At 37.6% G+C, this 12776-nt stretch overlaps 1 pseudogene; it reads left to right on the top strand.

Moving 5' to 3' along the window:
• The first annotated feature begins 7965 nt into the window (after nt 1–7965).
• LOC18022740 lies at nt 7966–8630 on the top strand (annotated as a pseudogene).
• Nucleotides 8631–12776: the final 4146 nt, after the last annotated feature.

Below are 12776 nucleotides of genomic sequence, written 5' to 3'. Positions count from 1 at the left end.
CATGCCAGACTAGTGATAGATCTCGAAGGTTTGAAGGAGTTCCCATGGGGAAGAATTGCTTTTCAGCATTTGATCAAGTCTGTTAAGGAGAAAGATCTCAGCAAAAACATTCATATAGAAGGATTTGTGCAAGCTCTTCAAGTGTGGGTGTACTATGCTCTGCCGGATTTTGCTGCTGAATTTAGCGAACCATTGCCAAATGATCCTACACCTCTTCTCTGGCTTACAAAGGATCAAGAGGACGAAAGAACGTCAAAGCCAACATGCTAAAACAGGTACTGTATTAGTCTAGTCATTCTCATTTAGAAGTCTTGTTCTGTAGTAGACTTCTATATAGTAATTAATTTACAAAGTAGACTTCAGGATTAGACTTCATGTGTAGACTTATATATAAAAAATCTTGTTAGAAGAAGACTTCAGTTGTAGACTTCAGTGGTAGACTTCAGTGGTAGACTTCAAACGTAGATTATTATATAGTAATTCATTTACTTATTGTGTTTTTCCAGGCTCGCATACAGTGCTGCGTGGTTAAGGACTTGGCGGATATGTTTCCAGTTTGGGATGATGAGGAACAGGATCCGGATATTGTCGAGATTGTCAATGCAATCCATGACCCCCAATTCAAGTTCTCAAAAAACAACTGGCCTTTGGAAGGTGTTCTGGGTGCACACATCGTCAAGGCAGAAGCAGGAAAGAGGAGCCTTCCCTCAGATGAATCAAGTCGCAAGAGAACCTTCACAGCCTCTGCCTCTGCCGCCTCTTTCGTTGGTGATGAAGGGGTCAGAGTTGTCGCTACTATGAAAGCGCACTTCGACCAATGCTTCAAAAGCTTTTCAACCAAGATGCTGAATGGTCTTGGTAGCTGTGAAAAGCAGATTAAACTTCTCACCGACAAAGTTGAATCTGTAGAGCGCGCGGTAGAGGAGTTAACTACAGGGTCGGCGAAGCACACTGAGAAAGAGGTTAAGGACAATGTAGAGCCAACCCAGCAGCAGGTCACTGGATCCAAGAAGCATGAAGGGGTTAGTACCAAAAACCCTCCGCCTATACAAAAACATTTCATGCGAACAAGATCACGCAAAGATAGGAACACTTAATACTAATGTCATTTGAATTCGAACATGTTGAATAATGCTATGTACCGTGTGAGATTATTTACTTATATTTTAAAAAATTGTGTTTTCAATTTCCAGACTATGATGAAACATGTTACTAAATTATAGCAATGGTGGTGTTATTTTTATATTCATGCCTGTTTATGACAATAAACTGCAGAGTAATTCAGAGAAAGAAGATGCTCCAATGAAAGATAATGTCAACGTTGGTGCGAGTGAGAGTGTTAATGCCCCCGGGGATGCAAAAGGAAAGAAGGCTGCCTTGAAGGAAGAAGAGGCCCCCGAGCCCGAAGACGTGTGATGTTGACTTCGACGCAGTTGCTCTAGCCAAAAATGCCAAAGCCAAAGCAGCGGCTCAGATAATTGCCCGAGCAACGAGTGCCAGAAACCGACAGCTGGCTGCGACACAGAAGAGTCATTTCTTAGGAAATAGCACCACAAAAGCGATCATTCCAACGTCGGCATCTCACTCCGGCCGTGTCCCTGGATATGATCCTTTCGATCAAACCGGTGTTAAGACGAAGCATACTACTCTAATGAACTTTGTGAAAGCAAACCCATAAGTAGACTTCTATACTTATGTAAGTAGATTTCATCATATTATTATTTTCCTGTCTGACTTTTTCACTTATACAGTGCCTATCCAAGACGTCCAAAAAACTCTTCGATCGACTGGTATTACATTCTCCGGACACCGAAGAAATGGCTAGCTGATATGGTTAGTGTTTTACTATTTCATATTAGACTTCATAGATAGACTTCATACGTAGACCTAATATGTAGACTTCTTTAGTAGACTTCGTATGCAGACTTCACTCGTGTCTTATTTTCATCAATGTGCAGCACATAGAAGCTTATATTAACGTACTCAGGCTGCGATTATCCAAGCATCCGGAGTGGTTTATATCCGACCGGATTTGCTTCCTCAACTCCATGTTTGCTACGGTTTGGAGGCGTGACTACAATGACTTCAAAAACTCTGAGCCGAATGAAGATGGTTCTGGCAAACTTCTACCACCTGGAGCGTATTCGTACTACACAGGCGAATTACCTATCTACTGACTAAAAAGACGTGGGCCTATGAAGTCGACCATTTGTACTCAATGTTGCACATCACGGAGGACCATTGGGTACCTATTTGGGTTTCATTTGTGACGAGGCATATCACGACATGGGGTAGTCATGCGGGAACCAAACATGCATCTGACGCCCAAATTGACGAAGCTGTGGAGCCTCTCGCTGTTATGATACCCTACCTTCTTCAGACCTGTGCACCTACTGAAGACAAGTGAAGATTTCCCTACACGCCATTCACACATTCGCGAGTACCAGGTACGGAGATACCTTAAAACTATCAGAGTGGTGATTGCGGAGTCTACTGCTTGAAATACATTGATTGTCATGCTTTGGATTTTCCATTTCCTCCATAACTTTGTGATAAAAACACTCGACAAATCAGGGAGAAAATGGCTGCAGAGATATTTGACGAAATAGGTGCTAGGGGCCATGATAAGCTAGATGCAACCGGGCTGGATCTCTATGATAGGAAAGTTTAGGGTATCCGTATTTAAAACTAAATTTGATTTTATGGAAACTTTTGGGCTACTTGCATAAATGACCTTCAATAGGATTGCAGGTCATTTTAGTAATTGGTAAATGATAGGTGTGGAAGTTTTTTGGCCACCTATCATATAATTAAAATGCCAAATATGTTGTAATTTCGTTTAGGATATTGTAATTAAACTGAAGTCTATGACTGAAGTCTACTAAGTTGTAATTGTATTTGTACTGAAGTCTACTAAGTAATTAACATGTTTGTATTTATAACTTTTGATTTCTACGTAACACTGAATTCTGTGAAATATTATTGAATATGGACTACTGATATGGACTATTTAGTAGAACTCATAAATATGTTGCTTACAATAAATATAAGTCTACAAACGAAGTCTACTACATAAGTCTACTAATGTCAATTAAACATATAAGTAAACACAAAAACATAAAAAAAATGGAGTCAACTAATTTCAACGCGGTCATTCATTTGCAAATCCAGGAATTGTTTTCTAGAATATGGCACATTCCAACTTCCAAAAGCACGGACTGCAAAGTTTGTCACCATATGAGTCGACAAGGCTTTCATCATCCATCCAGCGCTGGTTTGGCAGATTCATACAAGCACAACTCTTGATTGTACCTTAGCAAAAACATGGAAGACGGTTCGTGAAACTCATCAGGCTTCTTATAAGTACATGGACACCTGTTGATGTGCTGCATAGTCTTCCTCATTTTTGTTGCCTCTGCCGGAAGTAGGCCACAAATGTGGTTAAATACATCATGGCTGCCATCCATGGTTAAAGAGAACATAACCATGGAGTAAGTAGCCATGACGCATCCTCCATTTGATGACACCTTTATTAAATCAAACCCTACTTGGATGCTGTCTTCATAGAAGATTAGAGAAACGCCTCGTAGAAATTGCGATGTAGGATTTCTACACTCCAAACAGCGCCTAAAGAATGTGTCAACCCTCCCATGTTGATCACAGACCCATGGAATGTTCAAGGTTATTAGATCAACGGCTCTTAAAAACCCCTCTTCATTAGAAATCTCATTTAGATTTTTGGAAAAAACCCTTGCTTTACAGAGCACAGCGTAGGAACGAGATATGATTTTTAAGAGGATATCCCACAGAATGTCGGAAGGGATAGGGTTGAAGTTTATCAGGTTCGACATCTTCTAGGGTCTGAAATGAAACTATAATTCGTCTTCATCGAGAATTTATAGGCAGAAATACCGTAGACAAACAGGTACAACGGTTATACGCACCGTTAAATTCGTTAAAGCAGTTACTTAAATGAAGTCGTTTCAAATCTAACCGTAAACAAAATATCACATACATAGTAGATTTCGATAGTAGACTTCCACAGTAGACTTCTGGACAACAATAGCAGCTTTGTCTATTCCGGAGCCTTCTTGTTATTGTCCTGGTGAATCTTCGACGTCTAAGTGAGAGACATAAATTTTAGTAAATAAATCTGTTAATATTGTATAGGACATTATTAGATGAGTTTAGCTCAACTTACACAATTCGGTAGGGTATGACCAGGTTGTTTGCATTGTGAGCAGCTATATAGTTTGTGCAGATTCCTTGGCTTCTTGCTTTTCCTCCTAGCAATTTCTAGCCATGATTGCCACCGAGACTTCTTCCGTCTGCATGGTTTGCGGCGAATGTCTGGTGGCAGACATATTAATGGTTGGACTTCTTGGACCTCTGAAATTTGGGGATATATGTTGGTGGAGTATGCAGCAAACAAGTAGTTTTTTGAGTAAGTAGGACATACAAGGGAATCCACAGCTATCCCACCAGCTAATGCAGCTGCAATAGCATGTGAACATGGAATTTTCTCGATATAAAACACACCACATTCACACATTCCATGTTCCAAATCAACAATACAATTCCTAGTTCCTCCTTTCACATAGTATCTCCAAGTGTCAATTCGGTCCACCTCCATTGCATCTGCATAATGTCCACGAATCGCCAGCAAATACTCCACTCCCCAAGTATTATGTGTTGTGAGACTCAAAGCATCCTCTCTGCGTTTTAAAAACCACCGACTGAGGTTCTCTCGTATGAAGTCCAAGAGGAATGAAATGGGATAGCCACGAGCCTTCTTAAGTGCAGCATTTATAAACTCTGCGACATTGCTAGTCTTAATATTGTATATGTCTCCAACAAAATGAATCATTCTTCACGCTCGCTCTAACCATCCAAGCACATCCTTCCACTCGACATTTAGCCACAAACAGGGTCTTCGTAGACTTCTTTGTTTTAAAAGCAAATTTTAACATTATCGCATTCAATCTAACCTCTGATAACAGCTTCTCCTTTGTAGGGAAACTTGCCCTAACATATATATTATCAGACCATGAGATGGGCGTGCTTCCTGTTTCACCATATATGTTTCTGACATTTTCAATACAGACTTCATCTTCATCATCATCTTCATCTTTCACTTTACCGTAGACACCTGTAATGTTCTCCGTCAGAGTAAGTTGCATCGTCGACATCTTCTCCATCCTCGTTCACATCAGAACTGGCTGCATCATCATCGGTAGAATGTTCTGAATTTTTCTCAGACTCCTTACCTAAATCTTCATCTGATCCTTCCTGGTTCTCCTCAGTATCCATCTCCACTCGACTGGACACACAAAGACGTACCATATGCACTCTGCTTAACGCAATCAAGCTTGAAATTTGTCTATCATTGGTGACATGCACTGGAGGTGTATCTGAAGCCATAGTTTGCAACATTGAGACTGGTAGTGAGTAGGTTAACTCGATGAGCTCAGTCTTCTTGCCCAAGTTATAATCATCTCGCGCCATCTCAGTAAGCTCCCCCAAGGTACAACCATCGTTCAAAAACCACATTCTTCCACCTTTGCCCATGTCAACAACAAAATGCCATGAATTCTCCTCAATCTTCCATTCCCCGTACACAACTGGAATTTGAGCCATTCTCTGAAAAAATAACCATATAAACCATATTAGCAAACACTGCATAAAGACTTTTGTATCAATAGTAGACTTCTCCTGAAAAGAACATTAGTAGACTACACGACGATGTCTACTTTGATAAGCTAAGTAGCTTAAAAATCAAAACTTCTGATTCAACAATAAATATCGAATGAAAGGAAATGAAATTTACTGGGTAGTTCAATAACGTACTAAGAAGCAGTTCTAGTCCAAAAAATTTGAAAAATACTTTATAAATTTGCCTAAAACGCATTTTAAAAAAAAACGCCAAAAAATAGACTTCTACAGCAGACTTCAAATGTAGACTGGAGGAGAAGTCTACTTTTTCATAGAGAAGTCTACTAATGAAGTCTACTAAAAAAGAGGTCATTTTTGCAATTGACCAATCTGTTGACTTTTTCTTCAATAGACTTCAGAAGTAGACTTCCGGCCAAAAAGGTTATTTTAGCATTTGACCGATGTATTGACTAACAAAGTAGACTTCTATTGTAGACTTCATGTAAGAGTAGACTTCTCTGACAGTCTACTTTTGAAGTCTACTTTTTTTAATAGAAGTCTACGGAAAAAATAGGTTATTTTTGCAATTGAATTTTTTGAGTAGACTTCACAATGAAGTCTACTCGGAAAAAAGATTCTTTCTAAGTTTGACCGAAAAATATAAGTAGACTTCTTTGGGAAGTCTACAATTTTTAGACTTCTTTGGGAAGTCTACTAAAGTTTTTAAGAATTTTTTAATTTTTTAATTTTTAAAAAACCGTTGTCAAACACTAAAATGACCTATACGTTTTTGGTCAAACTACAAAAGTAACTTTAAGGTAGACTTCTTCTGCAGACGTAAACAGTAGACTTCATACGGAAGTCTATATTCAAAAGTCAAAATACGGTCAACTACAAAAATAACCTCTTTTCTTTAGTAGACTTCTTAAGCTTTCAAACGAAGTCTACTAGGCTTTTTTTTGTTTTTAAAGGATGTCGAGTAGACTTCTCGTGAAGTTTAATGAAGTCTACTTTTAAGAAGTCAATTGCAAAAATACCTTTATGTTGACTAGTAAACTTCAGTATACTTCACGAGAAGTCTACTTTCGCGATATGAAAACTGAAATGTGGAGAAATTGAAGTGCGAGGATTACCTTTAACAAAATTGAGCTTGCCTAAGTTTCTCTTAAACACCCAGAACTCAGGATTTCACCGAAAATAAACAACCCAGGTGTCGAGTAACCAGAAATCACCAAAAATGCATGGTCCGACGCATTGTAACTTAGCCCAGATGTTTTTGAGAAGAAATTATGAAAGAATGAGCAAGGTTATGAGTGAATGAACTCACATATTTACTTATTACAGCTTTAAAATTGGTTGAGAAGCATTTATTCTCATTTCGTGATTGTTCATGGTGGTTAAAGGAATTGAAAAATATGGCATTTTTGTAATTAAATGGTTTTTAAGAGGACCAATGAGACTTTACCCAAATTAAGGAAAAATCGAAATAATAGATGTATAATGACATTTTCGTTAATAGTTTAGGTGGGAAAAATAAAATTGTGACAAAATGGCAAAAATGGGAAAAAGAAAAAAAAAACTACTTTAGTGTTTGACTTTAAAATATACGTTAAATCTAAAACTCTCCATTTTTTATGTGGCTATTTTAGTTTTATCCTTGTTATTCCAAACAAAACACTAAAAATAGGTACCAAAATTTTACGGCTATACACATAATTTTTAATAATACAAATCTTATCGCATTTTTTTGGTTTAATCTTATCAGCAATTTGTTTGGATATTCGAACCAAACAATCTAATTAGCTAGACTTTGGAAGAATCCTAACAAACTAATCCGTTGACGACAAACATAATCTGATAAATATACTGAAAGGGTAAATTTTAAAGGAATGAATTCAAACAACAATGGCCGACACCAAAAAAAAATATCAAATTCAAAAATCAATCAATCATCAGTCATTCTTTGGGTTTAGAGTCAATAAACGCGTGTTATTCACGTCATCATACAGACCCGACGATGAGAAAGGCTAGCCCTGCGCCTACATGCATCTTAACCGTCCAAATTTACATGCATGCATTTGACGAAGATCGAACGGTGACAATTGACCTACATGTTAGCCCTGCGCATGCATGCATTTTAAACCGTTAAAATTTTACATGCATCTCATTCACAAAGATCTAACGGTTATAATTTCCTCTCATTACGACACTAAAGAACACCGAATATGTAGCGACTACTATAACAAGAAAAAAAAGAAAAATAAGTGAAGAAACGTTTTATACTCTTTTATACTCTTTCAAATTTAAAATTCAATGGCTCCTCCAAGTATCAGAGCCATCCCAAGATACTATACTCACGAAATTTTTTTTGTCGATTTCTTTGGAGACGAGTTGATCGTCACCGTAACCTCAACTCCCTCCGTTATCAAGCGATGGATTCGAGATGTTGTCTTCATACACCGTCGTTCGTCATCTTATCACCCTCTCGTCGTAGGAGTCGGCGTCCAGTGGACACATGCAGGACACTATTCTCCGCGGCCAAAAAATTACTGGCCACCACGGCAGATACACTCCAGTTATGCGTGAGGACACGATGTATCATCATCCAGCTGTCTCACTGCGGCCGTGTCCCCGATCTCCTCCGGAGATTCCTCAGGAACTCGGAATCAACTTTTGTCGGTGTTTGGAACCATCACGACGCGAAAATACTGAAAAGATGTAGGCATCAGTTAGAGATAGGACAACTTTTGGACGTAAAGAGGTATGTTATCGATTCAGAATGTAAGAGTCTGAGGGGTCGTTCGTTTGAGAAGATTGTTGAGACATGCATGGGTTATCAAGGAGTAAGGCTAGATCGGCAGATAAGCAAGAGTGATTGGAGTGTTGATAACCTTTGCCTTGGTCAGATACTTCAGGCATCACTTGATGCTTTTGTTTGCTTTAAGCTCGGTGTTTCCGCTCGTCTTTGGGAAGTCTGAAGAATAAACTTTCAAAAGGAATCTAATAATGTTCCGAATCTTCAATCTTATCTTCTCTTGTTAGGCTTTTGGGCAATGGAAAATGTTGTTTTTTTAATCTTTCTTGTGTATATTGGCCATCTTCATTTTGGACTTCCACTGTCTAAAGTTTTGTTTCCCTGCTCTGAATGGTTCCTTGGCTGTCGAATCCTAAACACAGTTTCAGCATGAAAAGTTCCCGGAGACTTGTGGGATTATCTTGTATAAATAAAGAATTAAAATAACATATTTATATATCTGTTTGGAGTAAGGATTATCGAAAAGAGCATTATGTAGGTTCGCTTTTTCATTTTATTGTGTAGTTCACAATTATTTTTACTTTTTTGCTAAAACACATTTAAATTTTTACTCACTACTATGTAAGTTAAAGTTGATTAATATGATCGAAGCGTATTTTACAAAACGAATATCCTTACAGTTTTCTTCTTCATTTTTTTTTTTATTATATAAGCTAATTTCTATGAAGATAACAAATTTTATCAAGCTAATGAATGGAGAACAAAAAGTCAACAAATATCACTTAAATTGATTTTTTTGGTCGAAATTACTTAAATTGATTTAATTTGCCATATTTTCATCAAATATTTTTGAACACAATCAAAATCAAATTTTGAAGAAGTAGATACGTGAGAGGTGTTTTGCATGTCATACATTCGATCGCATAATAAAGAACCTGACAATGTGACAGTACATGGATCTCAACCGTCAGATTTTAACTGCACAAATACCTCCAGAGATCAACGGTAAAATCTTCGTGTAAGTACAAAACGAGAATTCAATCTAAAAAATATATATCAAAATATCATTTTGATTTAATTTCCCTTGTTGACATAAAAAAAAAGATTCATATATCTTCATTAAAACTTTTGAACAGATCAAAATCAAAACATTTTAAAATGACAGTATTGTTAAGCTTTACAGAATTATGGCCGATAGATAAGGTGTTCGTTCAAGTGGGAAAACAAAAAAAAAACTCGTTACAGAATTAGTGTGTGACAATGCCTAAGAGCTTAGTGATTATTTTAAAAACCTTTGATTTTGATTTGTTAAAAACGATTCAAAGCCATATCTTCATCAAATTTTTTTGAACAAATCAAAATCAAATTTTTTTTTAAATTATCACGGGCTTTAACCGAACAAACAGTGTATTTCGATTTGATCAATTCACCAATATGATGTTCCACAAAAACAGGATATATACCAAAATGCATACCAAAAATTGTTTCATGGTTCAATGCTATTACATTCGATTCAAATGTCATTGGTAGAGGTGTCAAATTAGGCTCTGACCTGTGGGTTTGGCCCAAATAAAATTGCAGCGATGCGGGTTTGGGCTCCATAAAATTTGTCCAAATAAAAAGCGGGTTACACGGTCCAAACCCGCGTGGAAGTTGGGTTTTTGCGGGTCGGTCAGAGCGGATCCGCGGGTTTGCGGACCAACCCGTAGAATTTGATGTTTTCTTGTAAAGTTCGAAAAGTGAAGTATTTTGTTATTTTTGATTAGTGTATTTCGAAGTAGTAGTTTCATGGAGTGAATCGAAACTTAGTGGAATCATACAATTCAGCTATTGGGCTTTGTGATAGCTTCATTTCAATGAGATCAAGGAATCAAACTGGTATGTGTTTTATATTTGATTCAGATTCTGTGATTGGATTTTTAAATTAGGAAGAAAATTTGGTCATTGTCTTCCCAGCTAAAAACTAGTATTTTTTTTAGAGTTTTAATTTCAGTTTAATGTCATAAGTTTGCTTTTTTTTGTTGGTTTTGTTCATCGACTATATCACGGACGTGATTTTTATTTTGTCCACAGCGATGCAAAGGTAATTTAGAATATATCGTTTAAATCTTGAATTGACAATAATAAGTTTGCTTGAGAATCACATTGTTTATACGCTGGACAAACAAATAAGCTTTGTTCATCTTTTTTTTTTTTTTGATTTTATATGTGAATGTCTTGTTGCTTGTATCTTGATGGTTATCTAGCTTAAATTACTAGTTTTGATGTGTATCATTATTTGTAATTCATTTATTTGCTTTTCAAAACTAAGTGTCTATTTTTACCGTTAAATTGATTTTTCAAATCTTATGGCATTTTAAGGTTAGGAGTTTTGTATAAGAGGTTTATCAAATTCATTTGTTTGTTCATCGAATTTACTTAGACAAAAATTTTCTTTAGTTTTGTTTTTTAAGAAAATATGCCACATAACCTCAACACTATTCATATTTAGGCAACTAGAAAGATGAACTGTGCATTTTTTTAAATACCACACTACCCCTACGTTATCGCCGATATAACTTCCTATTAAATATTAATTTTATTATACAATTATTGTATAAGAGGTATATCAGTATATATGTATTGGCATGATTTTAAAATTTGAAATAGCTTTATTCCTTATTTCTGTCTTCTGTCGATAATTTCAAAGTCTACAGTTCCAAAACTCTAACTATTTCTTTCTAGGTTAAATTCAAAGTTAGAGTGAAATCCGGTGTCTTTCAGTTTCCGATTTGATCGCCGACTCGGCATGCGTAATTTCTTCACCGTGCAACTCATTCCATCTTCATTCAGACAATATAGTTGGTTGTTTCTGTTTCCGTAAGTAGTTCTCCATCTAATTTCGATCTTACAGATCTAATTAAAATATTGTAAGTTACGATTTTATGTCTTCTGCAGATGTCTAATCTGAGTCTTCCAGAGAGAGTTTTCGCCGCCGGCCAAGAACCAGTTGGAGAAAGGGTCAATTCGTATCAGAAATCGAAAACCATACAGGCAATCGTAAACGCGCTCGATGAATCCGAAGTTATCCGTCTCCGTGCGTCTCAATTGGGGAAGCTTTTAACGGTGATGGAGATGCCGTAATTCTCTGGTAGTTTTGGGTACTACATGTTAGCGAGGCTTCTCCGAGTAAAAAAGAAACATGAGTTATGGTTTTTGTTTGCCGGGTCACCTATCCGTGTCTCTCTGCGTGAATTTGCGCTCGTAACTGGGCTTGAATGTGGAAAGGTTGTACAGAAGAAGAAGAAGAAAAAAAATCCGGTGACTCAGAAACCGTACTGGCCGGAGTTATTCGGCCTCCTGAAGTCCTGCACCATCGAATCTGTTATCACCATGCTAGCCAAGAAAAAAATCACCGACCCAGAGAAGAGATTCAAATGCGCTTGTCTGGCGCTTACCGCTGCTGTTCTTGTGCCTACTTCTCATATCACGAAAATTGTTCCGGAACATGTTGAGTTGATTCGAGATATCGACGAGTTTCTTTGCTATCCGTGGGGCAGAATTGGATTTGATTTGTTAGTATCCAGTATTAAGTCCAAGGATGAAGTGGAACTCTCACAGAAAACAATAGCCGTTAAAGGCTTTTTTTACGCTATTCAGTTGGTGATGATGACCGCTGTGCCCACTCTTACCGAAGTAGTTCAATCACCGTCCGGAGAGTCTGAAAGTGAAGGCGAAGATGAGTCTGAGGCTCCGGCTGATCTTCTCCACGAACGAGAGCCTGGCTCTGTTGGCGACGATACTGGACCTGGAGGCGTGAAGATGACCCTTAGTCCCGGTCATGCCCGCGAGCTCGATGAAGACTGCAAGGTTTGTTCATTGATTTGCAGTCGGTTATTTAATTTATTGCCTGTTAACATAATTGTTATATGACACGGACTCTGAGTGACGTATATTAATATTTGTATTTTTCTACAGGTTCTTGTTCATTGCATCATTCCGGATGTTGAGGACTGTGCAATAGAAGGCATGGATTTGCGGTGGGATGACGAAGTCTAAGACGGCACGGTGGATGTTATGGTTAAATTGATTGAGGAAGGCTTCTGTTTCAGCAAAGATATGTTTATCGGCGGTCTAACTTCTGCTGATTTGGCCCGTATGCGCAGTGAAAAAGCTTTGAAGGAAAAAGAAATCAGAGACAAGAAGAAGAAAGATAAAATCAGCGATGGATCCTCACTCTCTGGGACCGACGACCCGGAAACTGTTGCCGAGTTTGTTGCTGGAATATTAAAACCCAACTTGCAGAGTTTGAACAATAGGCTCAGGGATGTCGAAGCTGCAGTACTGTTGCATGAAGGAAAGCTCTCCCAAGTTATTTCTGGGTTTTTCA

This window comes from Eutrema salsugineum, unplaced genomic scaffold, assembly GCF_000478725.1.
Source record: "Eutrema salsugineum unplaced genomic scaffold, Eutsalg1_0 scaffold_14, whole genome shotgun sequence".
Taxonomy (NCBI): Eukaryota; Viridiplantae; Streptophyta; class Magnoliopsida; order Brassicales; family Brassicaceae; genus Eutrema; species Eutrema salsugineum.
This window is presented reverse-complemented; position numbering and strand designations above follow the sequence as displayed.